This window comes from Trachypithecus francoisi, unplaced genomic scaffold, assembly GCF_009764315.1.
Source record: "Trachypithecus francoisi isolate TF-2019V2 unplaced genomic scaffold, Tfra_2.0 Lachesis_group1, whole genome shotgun sequence".
NCBI classification, from domain to species: domain Eukaryota; kingdom Metazoa; phylum Chordata; class Mammalia; order Primates; family Cercopithecidae; genus Trachypithecus; species Trachypithecus francoisi.
In genome coordinates, this window is record NW_022681454.1 from 178,087,631 (window position 1) to 178,108,992 (window position 21,362).

Sequence of the window (21,362 nt, forward strand, 5' to 3'; positions counted from 1 at the left end):
GAACTTCACTATCTACCTTAAAAAACTAAACAAAGAAAAGCAAATGAAACCCAAAGAAGAAGAAATAAAACAATAAAGGTTAGAGTAGAAATCAATGAAATAGAAAAATAAAAACAATAGCCAGTGCAATAAGGCAATATTGTTTTCAATATTCATTGAAAAATCAATGAATACAGTATCTGCTTCTTTAAAAAGATGAATGAAATTGATAAATCTCTAGCAAGACTGATCAGGAACAAAAGAAAAGAAATATAAATTACTGATATTAGGAATGATAATTAGATCACCACGGAGTCTACCAATATTAAAAGGGCAATTCAGAAATATTATGAACACCTTTGTGTCAATATATTCAACAATTTAGATAAAATGTTAAAATTTCTTGAAAGACACAAACTACCAGAGACTATTCAATAAGTAATAGATAACATTAATGGCCTCTTATCTACTAAAGGAAGTGAATTTGTAATTTAAAAGATTTTCATAAAGATCCAGATCCATAAGATTTCATGGCTTTAGCAGTGAATTCTATCAAATATTTAGGAAAATAAGAATACCAATTTTATCCAAACTCTTCCAAATATTACAAAGAATTAAATACTTTCCAGCTTAATTTCTGAGACCAGCACTTCTCTGATGCTAAAACCAGAAAAGGACATTACAAGAACACTACAAATATCTTCCATAAGGATTTGTTAAAATCCTTAATAAATTTTAGCAAATCTAATACAACAATCTATGAAAATGATAATACATTGTGACCAAGTGTGGTTCATACTAAGTTGGTTTAACAAACTTGAAAGGTTGGTTTAACATTCAAAAGTCAATTAGTGTAATTAATCACGTAAGCAGACTTAAAAAGAAAATATATATGATTATTCAATAAGTGGAGCAAACGCACTTGACAAAATCTAACATCTATTCCTGGTTTAAAAAAAAACCCTTGGCAAATCAGGAATAAAAGAGAAATTTCTCAACTTTATGGATGTCAATTTGATGTGGACATCTTTGAATAACCTACAGCTCACATTTACTTAATGATTAACAACTGAATGTCTTTCATCTAAGTTTAGGAAAAGGAAAGCATGACCACACTCATATGCTTATACAACATTGTACTAGAGGTCCTAGCCAGTGCAATAAGGCAAGAAAAGGAAATAAAAGACATACAGACTAGAATGGAAGAAATAAAATCATATTTACTCATAGATGACATAATCATCTATGTTGAAAATCTTAAGGAAGCTACAAAAAAAGAACACTATAGTGAATACGTAAATTTAGCAAAGTTGCAGGATAAGAAAGCAATATACAAAACAAATTGTATTTTTATATACTAGCAATGAACTATCTGTAATTGAGGTTTTAAAATACAATTAAACAGCATCCAAAAATATGAAATACTTAGGGGAAAAATCTGACAAAGGACATACAAGGCCTGTACCTGAAAACTACAGAACATTTCTCAAGGAAATTTAAAAACATGTAAATAAATGAAAGGCTGTATCATTTTTTTTAGATCAAAGACTTGATTACATGTTTCCCCATACTGATCTATATGTTAATACAATCCCACTTAAAATTGCAGCAGGCTCTTTCATAAAAATTGACAAGCTGATTCTAAAATTTACATGGAAATACAGAGGACTTCAAATATAATAGATACTTTGAAAAGTACAAAGTTGGTGGACTACATTACTTAATATCAAGATTTGTTTAAAATCTACCATAATGAAGAGCGTGTGGTATTGGCATAAAGACAGAAAAATAAATTCATGGAATAAAATAGAAAGTCCGTAAATAGTCTCACATATGGTCAGCTGATCTTTAACAAAGGTGCCAAGGCAACTGACTGGGGAGAGGAAAATCTTTACAGTGAATGGTGGTGAACAAATTAGCCACATGCCAAAAAAAAAAAAAAAAAAGTGAATCTTGATTTTTACTCATCCCATACATAACAAATTCACTTGAATTGGATCATAGACTAGATAAGAAAACTAAAAATACAAATTTTCTAGAATTTTACAACTAAATTTCTAGAAGACAGGAGAAAATCTTAGTGAGTTTAGGTTTGCAAAGATAAACTACAACACAAAAAGCATAGACCATAAGAGAACAGAAAAGCAATAAATCGGAATTCATCAAAGTCCCCTACACACAACATGGATGAATCTCAAAATAATTATGTTGAGTGAAAAAGGCAGACACAGAAGCAGTACATACTGCATGTTTCCGTTATATAAAATTCTGTAAAAATGAAAACCAATCAATAGCACAGAAAGCAGATGAGTGGTTGCTCGGGGATGGTGAGTGAATCGTGGCAAGGGAGGACGTTGCAAAGGAGCACTAGGAAACTTTGGGGGTGATGGGTATGTTTGTTTTATTGATTGCAATGATTTTGTTTGTTTGTTTGTTTGTTTGAGACAGGGTCTCACTCTGTTGCCCAGGCTGGAGTGCAGCATGGCATGATTTCAGCTCACTGCAGCCTCCACCTCCCAGGTTCAAGCAATTCTCCTGCCTTAGCCTCCTGAGTAGCTAGGACTACAGGCGTGCGCCACCATGCCTGGCTAATTTTTGTACTTTTACAGTAGAGATGGCGTTTCACCATATTGGCCAGGTTGGTTTCGAACTCCTGACCTTGTGATCCGCCTGTCTCAGCCTCCCAAAGTGCTGGGATTATAGGCGTGAGCCACCACGCTGGGCCAATTGTTTTTTGTTTTTTTTTACAGGTGACTATGTAACATCAAATTGTATACTACCTCATATGAACTTATTTCCTTTAGAAGGGGGCAAATATAGAACCATGAAAAAAAAAATAAAGCTATTTTCATTGTCTAGGGCAAAGACTGGCAAGCTAGAGCCCTCCAGCCAAAACCTGGCTTACCGCTTATTTTTGTAAATACAGTTTTATTGGAACACAGTCGCGCTTATTTGGTTACCTATTGCCTATGGTTGCTTTCACAGTACAAGACAGAGTTGAGTAGTTAAGACAGAGATTGTGCGGTCCGTGAAGCCTCAAATATTTACCTACTATCTCGCTCTTCACAGAAAAAGGTTGCTGACCCCTAATCAAGTAGGTTACAAAAAGAATACTTTTGAATTGAAATACCTGGTTCAAATCCCTTTTTCATTACCATATGACCTTGGATAAATTATTTCACCTAAGCTTCAGCTTTTCTCACCTGTAAAAATGGAGATTAAAAAAAAAAACACCTTCATACGTTCATACAGAAGGTTCCATGAAGTACAACACTGACAATGCTCTGAGCTCTAACTGGCAATATAGAAAATACTAAAGAAAAAGGGGCTTGGGGTAGCTATTATTATTTAGAAGGGAACATTTCTCAGTTGCTTTGGGGAAAGTGCATGACACTTACCATGAGTGGAGCTTGCAGGACTGGACGTGGCTCTGGGTGAGTCACTGAGCGGTGCGTGAATGTGAAGGCCTAGGACATGACTGTGCACTGCTGCAGACTTCAGAAACACTGTACACTTGGGCTGCACTAAATTCACTTTAAACATTCTTTCTTCAATAGTGCATTAACCTTACCTTACCGTGACTTTTTACTTTATAATATTTTAAATTTTTAAAAAATCTTTTTGACTCTGTGGTAATAGCACAGCTTAAAACACAAACATGTTGTACAGCTAGACAATGTTTTTTCTTCATATTCTTATTCTATAAGCTTTTTTCTATTTTTATAATTTTTTTAATTTTTTACTTCTTAAACTTTTTTGTAAAAACTCAGACACAGCCGGACATGGTGGCTCACACCTGTAATCCCAGCACATTGGGAGGCCAAGGCAGGTGGATCAATTGAGGTCGAGAGTTTAAGGCCAGCCTGACCAACACGGAGAAATCCTGTCTCTACTAAAAATACAAAATTAGCCAGGTGTGGTGGCACATGCCTACAATTCTAGCTACTTGGGAGGCTGAGGCAGGAGAATCACTTGAACCCTGTAGGCGGAGGTTGCAGTGAGCCGAGCGCCATTGCACTCCAGCCTGGGCAACAAGAGTGTAACTCTATCTCAAAAAAAAAAAAAACTCAGACACAACACAGGGTTGTGGTCAGGATCATCAGTATCACTGTCTTCCATCTCCATATTTTGTCCAACCGCAAGGTCTTCAGGGCAGTAATACCCATGTAACTGTCATCTCCTATGATAGCAATGCCACCTTCTAGATACCTCCTGAAGGACCTGCCTGAGGCTGGTTTACAGCAAACTTTTAAAAATATAAGTACAAGGAGTACACTCTAAAATAACGATAAAAAGTATAATATTATGTACATAAACCAGGTGCATCATTGTCCATTATCGTTATCAAGTATCCTATACTGTACATAATTATATGTGCTATACTTTTAGATGACTGGCAGCTCAGCAGCTTTGTTTACACCAACATCACCGCAAACACATGAATAACGTGTTGCACTATGACATTACAATAGCTCCAACATGACTAGGCAACAAGAATTTCTAAGCTCCATTAAAATGTTATGGCGCCAGGCACGTTGGCTCACGCCTGTAATCCCAGCACTTTGGGAGGCCAAGGCAGTTGGATCACTTGAGGTCAGGAGTTTGAGACCAGCCTGGACAACATGGTGAAACTTCATTTCTACTAAAAATACAAAAATTAACCAGGCATGGTGTCATATGCCTGTAATCCCAACTACTCGGGAGGCTGAGGTGGGAGAATTGCTTGAAGCCAGGAGGCAGGGGTGGCAGTGAGCCGAGATCGTGTCACTGCACTCCAGCCTGGGCGACAGAGCAAGGCTCTGTCTCAAAAAAAAAATCTTGTGGGACCACTGTCGTATATGTGATGTGTCGCTCACTGGACATCCTTATGCATATACGCTGTGTCCTCCCAATAAAGTAAGCTAGAGAGAAGAAAACATCACTAAGAAAATCATAAGGAAGAGAAAATGTATTTATATTCATTAAGTAGAAATGGCTCATGTAAAGGTCTTCATCCTCCTGGTCTTGACGTTGAGGAGGCTGAAGAGGAGGAAGAGGGGGTTGGTCTCACTGTCTCAGGGGTACAGAGGCAGAAAAATTCCTCGTGTAAGTGGACCCGTGCAGTTCAAACCCGTGTTGTTTGTAGGTCAACTGTGCTATTTCTCTCTTGCTCCTCCCTCATTGTGATTAAAAGATGAAGATCCAAACAGCATTTTTAGTGCTATTTTTGCAAGCTGCATTTATAGTCAAGCTCTAAAATCCAACTGTACAAAGTCCCTAATGCCTCACCCTTAGATGGATTAAAAACTTCTCTAGAAAGGAGATGATGTCTTTATCTCATCTTCCCTTCCAGCACCAAGGGGAGTGTCTTGCATTTAGGAATGTTTGATATGTTTTCGTTAGATGGATGGATGACGGATGGATAGATGGATGCGTGGATGGATGGATGCGTGGATAAATGGATGTTATAGATCTTCATTAAGGCAGCATCAAAAGCTTCACTCTGTGAAGTGAATAAACAAAAGTAAAGCATTAGGGGTGCCTGCTTTGCCTTGCCAATAATGCCTAAGGCACAAGATGCACACAGTCTGCTGCTGTGGTGTTTTCAGGGTGTTGTCTTGGTTTTTGTCTGTTCATTTGTTTGGAGTTTTGGTGCCTCTGGCCACGGAGGTGGAGGACATGTAGCCCTCTCTCAATGGCACACTGTCACTATAGGGCTGGGCAAGACCCTTCCCGTGGTTTGTTTTTTATGGACTTTTACTCTCCTCACCTCCTCATGGGTAACCATTGGAATGTGTTTATGTATTTTTATTTGTGCCAATTCTTTTAAAATACAGTGACTTCATGTGTGTATTTTTAATTTTCCTAAGGAGCGTTGTGCCACACGTCTCTTGCTGTTTCTTACCCTTTTCACTCAGCACTGAAATGTTCAGATCCACCCACGCTGCTGTGTGCACAGGAGGCCCGAGGTTTCTAAGCAATCCTTTGGTGCAGCCACACCTGCGCCTATCTATTCTCCCCATTTTGGTTTTTTAAGGTACAACTGACAGTAATTTGCCAGGTTAACCAATTCTGTTTCCAGGGATTGGAAAAAGAGGAGGCCCTGTATCTCCTTAGCCCTGAGCCCTGAGAAGAGAGGTACAGGTCAAGGAGAAGTCAGCCCAGCCAGGCCAGCTCTGTCCCCACTGGCCCCCTTGGGCAGCAGCTCAGCCCAACTCTGTTTTCTCACCTGCAGCAGAGTCAACAGTCCCTGCCCCACCAACCTCAGGGCTGAGATGGTGCTTCCAGGAAACAATAGGAGAGGAAATGGCTGTGAATGGTGGCCACAGCCACACGTGGGCACGCAACCTGCCCCAGTCCCTTCCTCAGCTGCCCTGCAGCCACCCTGGGTGCTGGAAAGGAAGTGTGTCGTCCCTAGCCGCAAGGAAGCACTCACTCTCAGGGTCATGCAATGAATTGTTACGTCCTGGGTACACCTCTGCCTCCCTGGTTACACTGTCCTGCTTGCCATTCACGGGCTGTGACCTTCCTGGGGGCCGTAGGGAGGTGCACAGGCTCCTCAGGCATGAAACCCACCCCAGCTTCCTCTGGATCTTTGCCAGTGTCACCCTGTCCCTTCCTCATAACCCCCCGCCACCACTTCTGTTCATGTGATAACTTTCTAACCTGGTGTGGGGGAGCAAACGCCCTTCCCTGAGTCCCGCACTGGAGACATTCCAGAGACTCGTGGCGGGATTTTAGGGTCATTCCAGCATGTGGTGTGCTCAGTGCAGCCCCATATTCCCTCAACAATAACAATAGCAGCAACAGCGGCAACAAGCAGTGAGAACATGAACTCCATGTTGAAGCCAAAAGACATTAAGAGTGCATGCAGCCCAGGTGTGCACTGGCCTCCCAGCTTCCTCCAGCAAAGGCCCCCAGGAGCAGCGTGCTGGGCCTCTCTGCTGCAGGCAGAAGGGCCTGAACCAAACTACCCAGCGTTGGCTGAGCCCTCCCAGGGACAGGCATTGCCCTGGAGTCTGTGCTCGCTGGGCACAAGGAATGTTTCTAGTCGGCCTCACTGCCCAGCATGACTGATTTCTTCCCAGGCCAGTTTTTCCCAGGAGCCCGTGAGCTTCTGGAAGGCTGCCATGAATCATGTTCTTCCACTGCTTAAAACCCTTCAGAGATTCTCCCCTGCACTCGGGACAAAGTCCAATTTTCCTCATGGCACCAAAGGCACACCCTTTGAAACTGGGGCCTTCCTTTCCTTCCAACTTCAGCCCTGCCAGTCCCCATTCTTGTTCTGTGCTGTGTCCATTGTTACATTCTTGAGGTCTCTGAAAGGATCCATGCTCTCTCCTACCTCAGGACTTTCCCCCATGCCTTTCCTCCAGCTCCAAACATCCTTCCTCACCCCTTCCTTCCCACCACTTGGGTAATTCTGACTTGTCCCTCTGGCGTCAGAAGTCTCTCACGGTTCACAGGAAGCCTTGCCTGCTCACTAGGCACAGGCAAGGTGCGCTGCCCAGGTGGGCACATGCGGTGTGCACCTGTGCGTCCTGGGGCACCTCGGCCCCACCCGGCTCCACCACAAGCCTCGGGACGATGTGTCCCCTAAAAACTCATATTTAAAGTCCTGTCCCCCAGGGTGTGACCTTCTTTGGACACAGTCATTACAGAGCAAATCAAGCTAAAATTAGGTCATTAGAGTGCCCTCTAATCCAAAAACCTGGTGTCCTTCTAAAAGGCGTACGTGTGGAGAAAGACACTCGGGAAGAAGACCACGTGAGGATGAAGGCAGAGACTAAGGCGAGGCTTCTACAAGCGAAGAACTCCAGAGATCGCCAGCGAACCACCAGCTTGGAGGAAGGCGCTGCTGTCCGAAGGAACCAACCTTGCTGACCCCTCCGTCTGGGACCTCCAGCCTTCAGAACTGTGAGACCATCGATTCCTGTGATTTCAGCTGCCCTATGTATGGTGCTTTGCTACCCTAGAAAACGAACACAGGCAGCAATCATGTCTTCACTTTATTTTTTTCTACTTCATCTACAGAGCTTAGCACAGTAATTGAAACAAAATTGGAGCTCAGTGCATAGTTATTGAAAGAAGAATTTGTACTCTGGAGAACAAGGAGGAGACATGGTTCCTGCATCCAAGGATCTGATGCAATGAGAACACAGAGAAGGAATAAGATAACTCCAAGTCTGTGCATAATACCAGGTTGGACACATGGACAGCCAGGCCACTGTGAGTGCAAGTCCCTGTAAGCCAAACAGAACATTCTAAGGCCCTCAGCCATCTGAATGGATGGCCTCTCGGCCAAGGCATTCCAAAGTTAACCTATAAAATCAGTTCAGGTCGTGAGGGGATGGGGGAGCCAGACATGCCCCATGATACCCTCCTTCCTTTTGGAATGACTGAGAGAACAGCCTCTTTAAGTCTGAAAAGAAACATTTATAACCTATTCTCTCTGAAGCCTGCTCCCTGGAGGCTTCATCGCATGATAAAACCTTGGTCTCTACAACCCCTTACCATAACCCAGACATTCCTTTCTCTTGATTCCAGGTCTTGAGATAATAACTCAATCAACTGCCAGTCAGGAAATCTTGGAATCTGACTGTGACCTGGAAGCCCCCACTTCCAGCTGTCCCAACTTTCCAGACAAAACAATGTGCATTTTACATGCATTGATTGATGTCTTATGTCTCCCTAAAATTTATAAAACCAAGTTGTAGGCCCACCTGTGGTCAGGACCTCCCGAGGCTGTGTCCTGGGCATGTCCTTAACCTTGGCAAAATACAATCCTGATTAACTGAGACTTGTCTCAGATAGTCTTGAGGTTTACAGCCCTTACTCAGATGGGGGCAGGCAGTGCCCGGCAGCAATCCCAGGAATCTCCCAAAACCCAGATCTTCAAGTACAAGCTGGTCAAGCAGAAAAGAGAATTGGAAGAAACAGAGGAAACAAAGCCCAGTGGACTATTTGTGTACCCTCGAGTAATGTGCTGGGAGAGAAGCTGGGACCAGTCGTGAGGGATCTGGGAAAACCTGCCGAGTCTGGGAACCAATGGATGAACTTATTAGGGGGAGTCCTAGAAATGTTTCTCTGGCAAACTGAGGATACATTTCAGGGGGTTGTGAATGACTACCAGCACGCTCCCTGCTCTTCACAGACATCAGAAACTGGGGGAAATCTTTCTTTGTGATCCCCCAGCCTCAAGGGCAGGCAGTTCCCGGGCTGAGCCTTTATGTGCCATGTAGGAACTGCCCACACACCAACTCCTGTCTTGTCCTTTTGAGAGGCAGCATATTTCCTCAGCAGGTGTGTTGCATGACTGTTTTTAAGCCCAGACCACCTTCACCCTCCTAGAATCTGCCTCTGATTCTTGGAAGTTGGGGAAAACCACGTTTTTCATAATTTCTCAAAACTACTAGTTTGCAGCAGCAGTTCTGTGAAGCTGGGGAAGAAGCTGAGGACATCTGTGCCATGTTTCTGTTCTTATTCACGTTTCTCTGTTCTCTGAAAGCAAAATAACACAAAGTTATAAAGACCATCAGGGAGAATCACAGCGCAGACAGGATTCCAAAGGATGGAGGCCTCCCCAGACAAAACCCCTCGCCAAAGCGGGGAGGAGGCAGAGAGGAGGCTCCAAGATCCCAGGTGCTTCCCTCTGCAGCACGATACAAACTATGGGGTCTGTGCAAAGAAAAAAAAACATCGATTTGGGTCCAGTCTTCTTGGTCTCATTATTTGTATCATGTCTCAGAGGATGTGTGGTTGTCCTGAATCCTGTGCTCAGGACAGGAAGGGAAAGCAGAGGCTAACAGAACTCACTCGGTCTGCAGGACAGAGGAGGAGAGCAGGCTAAAGGCCCATCCACCTCTGCACGCATCAGGGGGCTTCTGCATCCTGAGACACCCTCCCTGAATCGTCACTTGGGCCTAGCCTGGCACTGGGCCCCATAGATGCCAATTAGATGGACGTGGTCTCCACACTGCAGGTGTTCACAGTATTCACTTGCCCCCGCAGACCCCAAATGTCAGAGAACTCATTTGCTGACCTTTAGCTCATGACAGGGGCTAGAGTTGACATTTGTATCAACCCAGCGCATGCCTCAATGGGTCACCCTTCTGTGAGCAGGTGCTTCAGAGGCACAGCAGGACAGTCCTGGCGGCTCACCACAAAGCAGGGCCACCACACGCATGGGGAGAACTAGAAACCGACGACTTGGAATTTCCCTGCTGTTCTGCTGTTCTGGGTGGGCTTTGATGGGCTCTGCTCTGACTTCCTCTCTTAGACCTCTGGGCAGTGTTGCTACTGATGCAATAGAAATCAAGCATCCTGTTTCACTTGGCAGAGGCTGCATTGCAGCCATGAGGGGTGTTTGCCCCATACCCAGAGATGCACTGCTGGCGAGCGAAGGCCGATAGCGAATGGGCAGCCAGCACATCGGGCCCAGGAGTCTGCTGCGCTGCAGAAGCTGCGGAAGTGCTGCCCCTGCCCACCTCCCAGGACACCTGTGGGAATGTGGGAATTCCACAGATTATGTATTCTAAGCCCCAGGAGATTTAAAAGGAAGGGAGAGGGAAAGAATGAGAATCGATGCTCTATTATTTGATGAGTTTGTCGGAGAGCGTATGAGGGCAGTGTTGAGACAAGATTTTCAACTTCGATGTAAGGAATATCTATTAAGCCCCTACTGTGTGCCGGGGCTGTGTGGGACATCTAAAGAATAATTGGCAGCAGCCTCTCAAGGTGTGTGTGTGTGTGTGTGTGTGTGTGTGTGTGGTGTGTGTGTGTGTGTGTGTGTTAGCGGCAGGTACATAACAAGTTCAAAAGGGAGTGTCATAACTGTATTAAAGAGAAAAAACTACCACCGCTGGATTTAAGAGTTATGAGATCTGGGTTTGCATCTTGGTTCTACTTATCAACTGCTTCCTTGAGTGTCCTCTCTGTAGAATAGCGATCATAGCTCTTCTGAACATCACAGGGTTTGGAAAGGCAGAAAAAAGAAAAGGGATGCGAAAACACGCGGGGAAAAAATGTGGTTCCACAGCAAGAGTGGGCCCTCGTGTCAACTATGAGCTTTGGGTGATAATGGTGCATCAACATAGGCTCCTCACTTGTACGGATCAGACCCCTCTGGTGCCAGATGTCGATAGCAGGGAGGCTATGTGTGGGAGCAGCGGGGAACTCCCTGGACTTTCTGCTCAATTTTGCTCCAAACAACAAAATGGCTCTTAAAAAAGAAGTAAATTCAAAAGGAAAAAAAAAAAAAACATAAAAATACATAATCCATTTGAAAAAATTACAATAATCAAAAAAGACAGAAAAGGAAAATGGAAAACCACAATAGATGTGGTTGAATTGAGTTGATATTAAAGCTTTGGTAGAAAGGCACAAAGAAAATGGCCTAAGAGTTCAAAGCCCAGTGAAAGCATGAGGGGTACTTGAGGGAAACTAGGGGAGAAAGGTTTAAGACACAGTCTCCAGCAGAATGGGCTGCCATGAACCCTTGGGGTAAGAATTGGGGTTAGGTCGTGAGGAGAACAGCTGCCTTCTGATATCATCCCTCCCTCTGTCAGGCACCCTAGGCAAGAGGCCATCCAGAGAGACGCCGAGGCCAGGGACTGAGTGTGCTTGCACACCTTGCCCTGAACCTGCACTTGTGTCCCTATTTCTGCCTGTGCCACCATAACACATATCACAACAGGGTGGCTTAAACAACACCGGTGCATTCCCTCACGGCTCTGGAGGCTGGAAGTCTAAAACCAAGGTGTGAGCTGGGCGGTGCTCCCTCCAAAGTCCTGAAAGGAGGACCCTTTCTCGCCTCCTCCAGTGTCTAGCAGCCCCAGGAGGTCCTTGGCTGTTAGCAGCATCGCCCTCATCTGTCTCACATCTTCTTCCCTCTGTGTCTGTCTCCAGGTGGCCTTCTTCTCCCTGTGTGCACCTGTGTCCAAATTTCCCTCTTCTTTTTCTTCTTCTTCCTCTTTCTCTTCCTTCTTCCTTCCCCTTCTCCTTCTTCCTCTTCCTCCTCTTCCTCTTCTTCCTTCTTCCTTCTCCTTCTTCTTCTTCTCTTTCTCCTTCTCCCTCCTCCTCCACCTCCCCCGCTCCTTCTTCTTCTTCATCTTCTTCTTTTTAGAGTGGGGTTCTCACTCTGTGGCCCAGGCTGAAGTGCAACGGCACAATCATAGCTCACTGCAGCCTCAAACCCCTGGGCTCCAGCAATCCTCCTGCCTCAGCCTCCTGAGCAGCTGGGACCACAGGTATATGCCAGCCACCATACTCTGGTAATTAAAAAAATATATTTTTTTTAATTGTAGAGATGCAGTCTTGCTATGTTGCCTAAGCTGGTCTCAAACTCCTGACCCCAAGCAAACTTCCTGTCTTGGACTCCCAAAATGTTAGGACTACAGGCACAAGCCACCACGCCTAGCCAAATTTCTCTTTTCTTACAAGGACAACAGTCCTTTGGATTAAGGCCCAACTTAATGACCTCATCTTAATTTGGTTACATCTGTAAAGACTCAGTTTCCAAAGAGGTCACATCCATAGGGGCTTCAACATATCTTTTAGGGGGACAAAATTCAAGCCATAACAGTGGGCTAGAGTAGCTCATCCCCTCACCTTGTCCCCGAGTGCCAGGCAGAGAGGATAACCCTGGGTTTAGAATTCTAAGACCTGCGTTCGTATCTCAGCTCCGTGTCTTACTAGCTGCGTGACCTCAGACAAGCTGCCCGAACAGTGAGCCCCAGATTCCGCGTCTGTAGCAGGGATGGGAATGCCTACGACACCTCCTCCCCACCACTGATGTGAGGATTCCATGAGGCGGTGTTAGTGGATCACTTTGCAAATCTAAAACTCCAGGCAAACATCTGTTGCCATTGCTTCAAACAAAGGGCCCAGCTTTAACCACCTGTGGCTACAAAAAAAAGGGGCAAGTTTCCATCAATACTCTAATTACAACCAATTGCATGCATTTCCTGTCTGCCCACACAGGAAGCTAAACCCCTCAAAGCACCTTTCTGTTATTTCTGGGGGTCCCTCTGGGCTGTGTCACACGTGCTCTGGAATAGGAATAGGTTCCCATGTACCTGGGCGTCTGCTCTTCTTTCCCACTCCTGAGCGACCGGGACTGCCTTCCCCGCTGCTGGCACTCCCGAGATCACCACTGTTCTGGTGCCACTGGGTCCCCCAACTCAGGCCTTGCAAAAGGAGCATGCGCTCCCCACCTTCTCCTCTGCTCCACCTCATTCCTCTCTGCACCCAGCTTAAGCTGGGCTATAACCTTTAACCAGGCCTTGTTGGAAGTGTCAGCAGAAGGGACGCTCAAAACAGGGGGACTTGGGGCTGCTAGTGCCACTGCTCAGTCAGTCCCCCCCGAGCTTGCCTCCCTGTAGCAGGGCTTGCCCACCAGGGTGCTATGAGCACACCTGCTCCTGACCATGCAGGGCAGCCCTCCAGAGACTCAGTGAGAGAAGCAGCTCCTCCACACATGGGAGGAAACTCGACCTCCCTGTGCCTCAGCTCCTGTCCTAGGACAGGCCACTTTCCAGAAGGACTGGCAGTGGGAGTTCCCACTGCACTCGGGGACGTCCCCAGGCCGTACCCATGGGCCTGCAGCACTGCTTCCTGACCCCACGCCACAGGATTCCACTGGCACATAATGGTCCAGAGGCTGCAAATTAGGCACACAGACCTGTTTCATTTGGGTCATGCAGTTTAAAAAATATGTATGAATTATTATCAATATTCCCATTGAGATAGTTTACATTTTAAAAAATCTAAATTTCTATCTTCTCTTGAAAACAACATTCAGCCTCTGGATCTGCATGTCAGTCACCAGCCAGCTCTGCAGCAGCTCTCGGCAGTAGGATGTGTCCCTCCAAATCTCAGGTTGAAATGCAATCCCCAGTGTTGGAGGTGGGGCCTGGTGGGAGGCGTGTGGGTCATGGGGTGGATCCCTCATGAATGGCTCGGTGCCATCCCCATGGTAATGAATGAGTTCTCGCTCCGTTAGTTCCCAAGACAGCTGGTTGTTAACATGACCCTGGTGCCTCCCCACACACGTGCTTCCTCTTGTCATGCCATCTCTGCCATCTCCGCTCACACGGCTCCCGTCCACTTTCCACCCTGAGTGGAAGCAGAGCAAGGCCCTCACTAGAAGCAGATGCCTGATCATGAACTTTCCAACCATCAGAATCGCGAGCCAAATAAACCACTATATATACATATATATATTGCCCAGCCTCAGGTATTCCATTGTAGTAACACAAAATGGCTTAAGACACAGCTCCTTCCTCTAAAAGTTCTCTTTTAGTCCTGTGTATCGCCTTCCCAGCCCCTGCAGCCATCTGAGTTGGTGGAATCATGCTCCTACAGTGTGCCCCAAAGGTCCACTCCACAGAGCGCTGGGCCTGAGCTCGTTCTGGTGCCATTCTCTCCTCCAACCTGGGACGGCGATTCTGTCTGTGTGTCCTTCCTGCACAATGCCGCTGTGAGCTTTCCAGCTCCTAGAAACACCTGCACAAAGAAGAATACAGCCTCATAGCAAGAGAAACCGGCAGGTTAAGGGCAGGCTGCACGGCAGGTTGCCACAGAACTCACCTTCAATCCATGTGGGGCCAGGAATCATTCCTCCCCCCTTTGTGCCACCCTCCATCAGCACCATAAAAGAGCTGGTGGAGACAGGGTCCTTGCACAAGCGAGTACAATTGCCATCTAGTTAATGGTGAGGACCCAGTCAAGCGGGAACAGTCTGCCCCAAAGATAAACTTCAGTTTAAGCTCTTTTAGGAAGCCCTTGCTTGCAATTTTTAAGGAGTCAATTTTCTAGAAATTTTTCCATAAAATTATTGTTTTGACCTTATAATTTGAGCACCTGTTAACATCATATCGCTGGTGTTTCCGATAGACTGCAAGGTGGAGCATGATAACGGATAGAGACCAAAACTTCACACGCAGACAGTCATAAACGAAATGATGGTGGGAGGCCTGGGGAATTTCCATAGTACTAGAACCTCTGACACACTGTGGGCATAAAAGAGAGCATGAAAGTTGCACATATTGAATTTCTCTTTGCATAGAGGCACAAGCGCATCTCTCCTGTTTGACCTTGAAATATTAAAAGAACCACAAAAAGGTATCTGTTTTGGGAAATCCCTCATGCCCCAGTGCTGAGAAGGGCAGGTGGACTCAGTCACAGGGCTCTGTCCCTTTAAGTCTATTGACCTCAGCAATGGTTGTGGGGAGAGGTGCCTCTCCCTCATTCTTTTTCTAATATCCTCCCCTCCTTGCTTCCTCACTCAGCCTACCTCCCCAGCTACACAGCCAGTGCAACCTTGACCCATTTAACCAAAATGTTGCCAATGTTATGGGACAGCAAATCAACACAGACAATTCTGAATTTTCTGCCTTAGAAGATACAGCTTTTGGCCAGGTGAGGTGGCTCACGCCTGTAATCCCAGCACTTTGGGGGGCCAAGGTGGGCAGATCACCTGAGGTCAGGAGTTCAACACCAGCCTGGGCAACATGGTAAAACCCCGTCTCTACTAAAAATACAAAAATTAGCTGGGCATGGTGGCACGTGCCTGTAGACCCAGCTACTCGGGAGGCTGAGGCAGGAGCACAGCTTTCTCGTCTTCTGTGCAGGTTCCCCGCATTGCCTCCAGTTCCCCGCATTGCCTCCAAGATGCCGGCGCCATACGTAACTCCTACCACCTAGAATCCTCCTTTTAAGTATTTTTCAGTTCCTCAAATTTTAGACCCAAGGAGTGAGGCTCAGGGAAAAAAACCTCAGGATTCCTTCTCACCTGCCTGTGGCCCACCTTGTGAATTCTGACTTCCTGTCCCATTTGGGAGTTCTGGTCCTCATTCCTGTCTGAGGACCTGTCACCTGAAATAATTCCTAGCAGGAAAGTCCATCCATGTCAAAGAAGACCACACCTGCACATACAGACCTAGGCCTTAATATTCAGCCTACGACAAGATGGTCGCCTCTAGCAACAGAGCCCAGCTATTTGCAACAGGAACACACACCTCCAACAATGTCAGACCTGCCCCGTGCTCTAAAAAGTATAAATTCTGCCCAGGTGGATGGACTAGTCTAAGCTTTCCTGTAAATGGGGGCCTGACCTGGCTACTGGCTGCCTAACCTCTGAAGAACTTTCATCAGCTAATTCAACTAAACTTTGCAAAACCCTGTGCCCTCCTCCTCCTTAAAGCCATACTCCCCAGTGTCAATGCACTACTCAGAGAAGAAAACAGCAGTGTTTATGGGGTGAGGCCTGGGGTCAAGTTCTTCTCTGCAACTTAAATTCTCTACAGCTCACTTCCCTCTCCTGTCTGATCCATTAATACCTCGTCCTATAAACAGTCCTATAAATTTGCACACAAAGTTAGTTATTAACCAGCACCAAGGCTGCACGGGGTTTCTGCAAGATGACTTACGGTGATTACTTACATGTGAGTTGAGCATAAACATCCTCCTGGAACATTCAGTCCATGCCTCTGCAGCATGGCTGTCAACTCTAATAAATGTTTCCAGGATTAAAAGGCTGGTTTCTCAGGGTGTCAAGAGAATAAGGCCAATTGGTGGTGAATCAGAAATATCCGGGAGGAGGCCTTTTGGAGAATCATGAATAAGTATGACAAAAAGAAAAACATTTTAATTTTTATTAATTACTGAATAATTTCCTATAGCATAATTGTGAAATTATTAATGAATACCACGAACTAAGTTTATTTTATTATGAAATAATTCTTTTTAATATACTTATTAATCTATCAGTGATAATTATTAATTAACTTACCATATGGATTAATTAATGCATAATGATGAAGTAGGTTGAGAAGGGCTGTAGCAAAAGATGGAACAAAACCAGGGGGATAAGCAGGAAAAGAGCTCTGCTGTGTCGTGAGGCTTCCGGAACATCAGATTAAGACATTCTGCAATTGGAAAAGTACATGTCCTGTTCTGTAGTATGTCCTCTGTACAAGTGGTTTAAAACTTCAAATCACCTGATCTTTTTTTTTTTTTTCCAGACAGAGTCTCACTCTGTCACCCAGACTGGAGTGCAGTGGTGCTATCTCAGCTCACTACAACGTCAACCTTCCAGATTCAAGCAATTCTGCTGCCTCAGCCTCCCGAGTAACTGAGATTACAGGCATCTGCCACCACACCTGGCTAATTTTTGTATTTTTAGAAGAGACGAGAGGCCGGGCGCGGTGGCTCAAGCCTGTAATCCCAGCACTTTGGGAGGCCGAGACGGGTGGATCACGAGGTCAGGAGATCAAGACCATCCTGGCTAACATGGTGAAACCCCGTCTCTACTAAAAAATACAAAAAACTAGCTGGGCGAGGTGGCGGGCACCTGTAGTCCCAGCTGCTCGGGAGGCTGAGGCAGGAGAATGGCGTAAACCCGGGAGGCGGAGCTTGCAGTGAGCTGAGATCCGGCCACTGCACTCCCGCCTGGGCGACAGAGCAAGACTCCGTCTCAAAAAAAAAAAAAAAAAAAAAGAAGAGACAGGGTTTTTCCGTGTTGGCTAGGTTGGTCTCGAACTCCTGACTTCCAGCGATCCAGCCACCATGGCCTCCTAAAGTGCTGGGATTGCAGGCATGAGCCACTGCGCCTGGCTGTCCTACCTGATTTTTAAGGAGTAAATAATCATTTGTGTAGATTTTAGTTGTTTGTGTTTTTTTTTTGTTTTGTTTTGTTTTGTTTTAAAAAGTATAACTTTTGGCCAGATGTGGTGGCTTATGCCTGTAATCCCAGCACTTTGGGAGGCCGAGGTGGGTGGATCATGAGGTCAAGAGATCAAGACCATCCTGGCCAATATGGTGAAACCCCGTCTCTATTAAAAATACAAAAATTAGCTGGGCATGGTGGCGGGCACCTGTAGTCCCAGCTACTTGGGAGGCTAAGGCAGGAGAATCACTTGAACCTGAGAGGCGAAGGTTGCAGTGAGCCGAGATCGTGCCATTTCACTCCAGCCTGGCAACAGAGTGAGACAGTTCTAAAAATATATATATATACACACACACATAATATTTAATATGCCAATAAGTTTTTTAAGGTTTTTTTCTTTCTTTTAACTTTTATTTTAGGTTCAGGGGTGCATATGCAGGTTTGTTATGTAAGTAACTTGCGTGTCACAGGAGTTTGGTGTATAGATTATTCCGCTGTCCAGGTCATAAGAATAGTACCTGACAGGCAGGTGTTCGATCCTCACCCCATCTCACCCTCCACCCTCCAGAAGGTCCTGGTGTGTGCTGTTCTCTTCTTTGTGTCCTTGTGTCCTCAATGTTTAGCTCCCACTTCTAAGTGAGAATATGTGGTGTCTGGGTTTCTATTTCTGTGGTAGTTAGTTCACGTAGGATAATGGTCTTCAGCTTCATCCACGTCGCTGCGAAGGACACGATTGCTTTCTTTTTTTATGGCTGGATAGTGTTCCATGGTGTATATGTACCACATTTTAGATTTTAGATTTAAAAAAGATTCATTCAGTGCCCCCAAAATGTAATCAGCTGCAAACATTTCACCAGGTGAAAACTTTCTCATCCCACAAATTTTAGGCCATGGAGAGTGTGATTTTCCCAGAGTCTAGGGAAAAGTTAAAGCCCTGGGCACAAGGTAAATTCACTTAGAATTTCAGGGTAGATACTGATTTTTATTAGGCTCTCGTGCCACTCATAGAAATGCCGCATGCTCTTAGTTATCAGCCTCACCCTAATACCTGTATACCACATCCTGTTCAGCAGAAAGGAATATCCACTTTAACACCCATCGGGGGAAAAAAAATGCTCTTTTTAAAATAAATCAGTGACAGTTTTCTCAAATAAAAAGTTGGATCAAGAAATAAATGCAGGCTAGGCACAGCTTCTCATGCCTGTAATCCCAGCACTTTGGGAGGCTGAGGCAGGTAGATCACAAGGTCAGGAGTTCGAGATCAGCCTGGCCAACATGGTGAAACCCCATCTCTACTAAAAATATAAAAAGTAGCCAGGTGTAGTGGCATGCCTGTAATCCCAGCTACTTGGGAGGCTGAGGCAAGAGAATCGATTGAACCTGGGAGGTGGAGGTTGCAGTGAGCCAAGATCGTGCCACTGCGTTCTAGCCTGAGTGACAGAGCGAGACTCTGCCAAAAAAAAAAAAAAGAAAAGAAAGAAATGCATAAATAAATGTATCCCTACAATGGGATATTATTCAGTCATAAAAAGGAATGAAGGGCTGGGTGCAGTGGCTCACGCCTATAATCCCAGCACTTTGGGAGGCCGAGGCAGGCAGATCACAAGGTCAGAAGATGGAGACCATCCTGGCCAACATGGTGAAACCCTGTCTCTACTGAAAATACAAAAATTAGCTGGGCATGGTGGTGCACACCTGTACTCCCAGCTACTCAGGAGACTGAGGCAGGAGAATCGCTTGAACCCGGGAAATAGAGGTTGCAGTGAGACAAGATAGCACCACTGCACTCTAGCTTGGCGACAGAGCAAGACTCCGTCTCAAAAAACAAAGAACAAACAAACAAAAACAGGAATGAAGCTCTGACCTAGGCTACAACATGGATGAACATTGATTGGAAACATGCTGCTAAGTGAAAGAAGCCAGACCCAAAAAAAGAAACACTGAATGATTCCACTCATACAAGGAACCTAGAATTGGCAACTTGATAGAGGCAGAAGGGTGAAGAGAGGTTACCAGGGACTGAGGGGAGAGACAGCTGCTGTTTACTGGATAGGGAGTTTCTGTTTGGGATGATGAAGATAACAAAAACATTTTTGGAAATAGACGGTGACAATGTTTGCACAGCATTGTAAATGTAATTAGTGCCAGTGTACCGGACTCCTAAAAATGGTTAAAAAGGCAAATTTTATGTCTATTTCATCACAATAAAAAAGTACAAATATTAAAATAAATGAAAACTTGGAACACCTTAAGCCATAGAGTTCCGCCGGGGAGTCTTTGACTGAAAGGACCGACCAGACCACGTTCCCAAGGCTTTTCCATCCCAGACCACTCGCAAGCCCGTCTCCTCCAGCTCCACGGCCCCTCCCCACTATTCTGCTGACCCGATGGCTCTGCTTCTGATCTCAGCCCCACCAAGAAAAGCTTCCAGATTCACAGAAACACACTCTGGGAGATGAGCTTTCTTAAAGCCTTTGCTTTTGGTTTTAATTAAAAAAAAAAAAATCTTAAAAGCAAAACTGCTATCTAAAGCCAGCCAAAAATATAACTGCAACTTTAGGAAAACGTAATTACATGTGCTATCAATCACTGGCCCATGATCAATCTATCTATATTTCCCTTTTCTCTCATTTCAGAAAGTAAGAATAAAGTGGTTTTGCCTAAATATAAAAACTTAATCTCTCTTCTCATCTCTTCTACTTCCTTGTATTAGATTGTCTTCCAGAACTAATCAAGAGGTCCCTAAAGCTGGCTCGAAAGACAGGATCCTCTGATAAGATCTCTACTCTTTAAAAACACCCACTCACACCTGTAATGCCAGCACTTTGGGAAGCCAAGGCGGGCAGGTCATGAGGTCAGGAGATCGAGACCGTCCTGGCTACCATGGTGAAACCCCGTCACTACTAAAAATGCAAAAAAATTAGCCGGGCGTGATGGGCGCCTGTAGTCCCAGCTGCTGGGAAGGCTGAGACAAGAGAATAGCGTGAACCCAGGAGGCGGAGCTTGCAGTGAGCTGAGATCAGGCCGCTGCACTCCAGCCCAGGTGACTGAGCAAGACTCCATCTCAAAAAAAAAAAAGAGATTTTATTTGTAAACAAAGACCTGAAATCGGTGATTACACATTTCATGTAAGATGGGATGGGGGCTTTTGCTCCAGGTGAGCATGCATGGCTTGAACTTGACTCAGGTTCTAACTAACCTATGTTGAGAAGAACCTTAATGTGATAAAAAGAAGTGAGTGTGAAATTTCCTACCAGAAAATGTTGATGGTTAATTTTCTGTCAACTTGGCCGGGGGCAATGTGCCGATATGTGGCTTAACATGAATCTGGATGTTTCTGTGAGAGTCTTTTGGATGAGATTAACCTTTAAACTGAGGGACTTGGAGTAAAGCAGATTGCCCTTTCCCATGTGGTGGGCCCCATCTAATCAGCTGAAGGTGTGAAAGGAAAATATTGTGGGCCCTCAAAATCACTAAGCTAAAGGGAAAAGTCAAGCTGGGAACTGCTTAGGGCAAACTTCCCTCCCATTCTATTCAAAGTCATCCCTCTGCTCACTTAGATAAATGCAGATATGACTGCTTCCTTTGGAAAGGCTAATCAGAAACTCAAAAGAATGGAACCATTTGTCTCTCACCTACCTGTGACCTGGAAGCCCCCTCCCTGCTCTGAGTTGTCCTGCCTTTCTGAATTGAACCAATGGTCATTTCACATATGTTGATTGATGTCTCATGTCCC

The 21,362-nt window shown here is 45.2% G+C and overlaps 1 long non-coding RNA gene across 1 annotated transcript; it reads right to left on the reverse strand.

Moving 5' to 3' along the window:
* Positions 1 to 12,338: 12,338 nt before the first annotated feature.
* LOC117086190 lies at positions 12,339 to 17,035 on the reverse strand. Its single transcript, XR_004438233.1, has 3 exons — positions 16,402 to 17,035; positions 14,821 to 14,969; positions 12,339 to 14,463 (listed from the first exon to the last, which is right to left on the reverse strand). It is a non-coding gene; the product is annotated as an uncharacterized LOC117086190 (long non-coding RNA).
* Between the last annotated feature and the right edge of the window lie 4,327 nt (positions 17,036 to 21,362).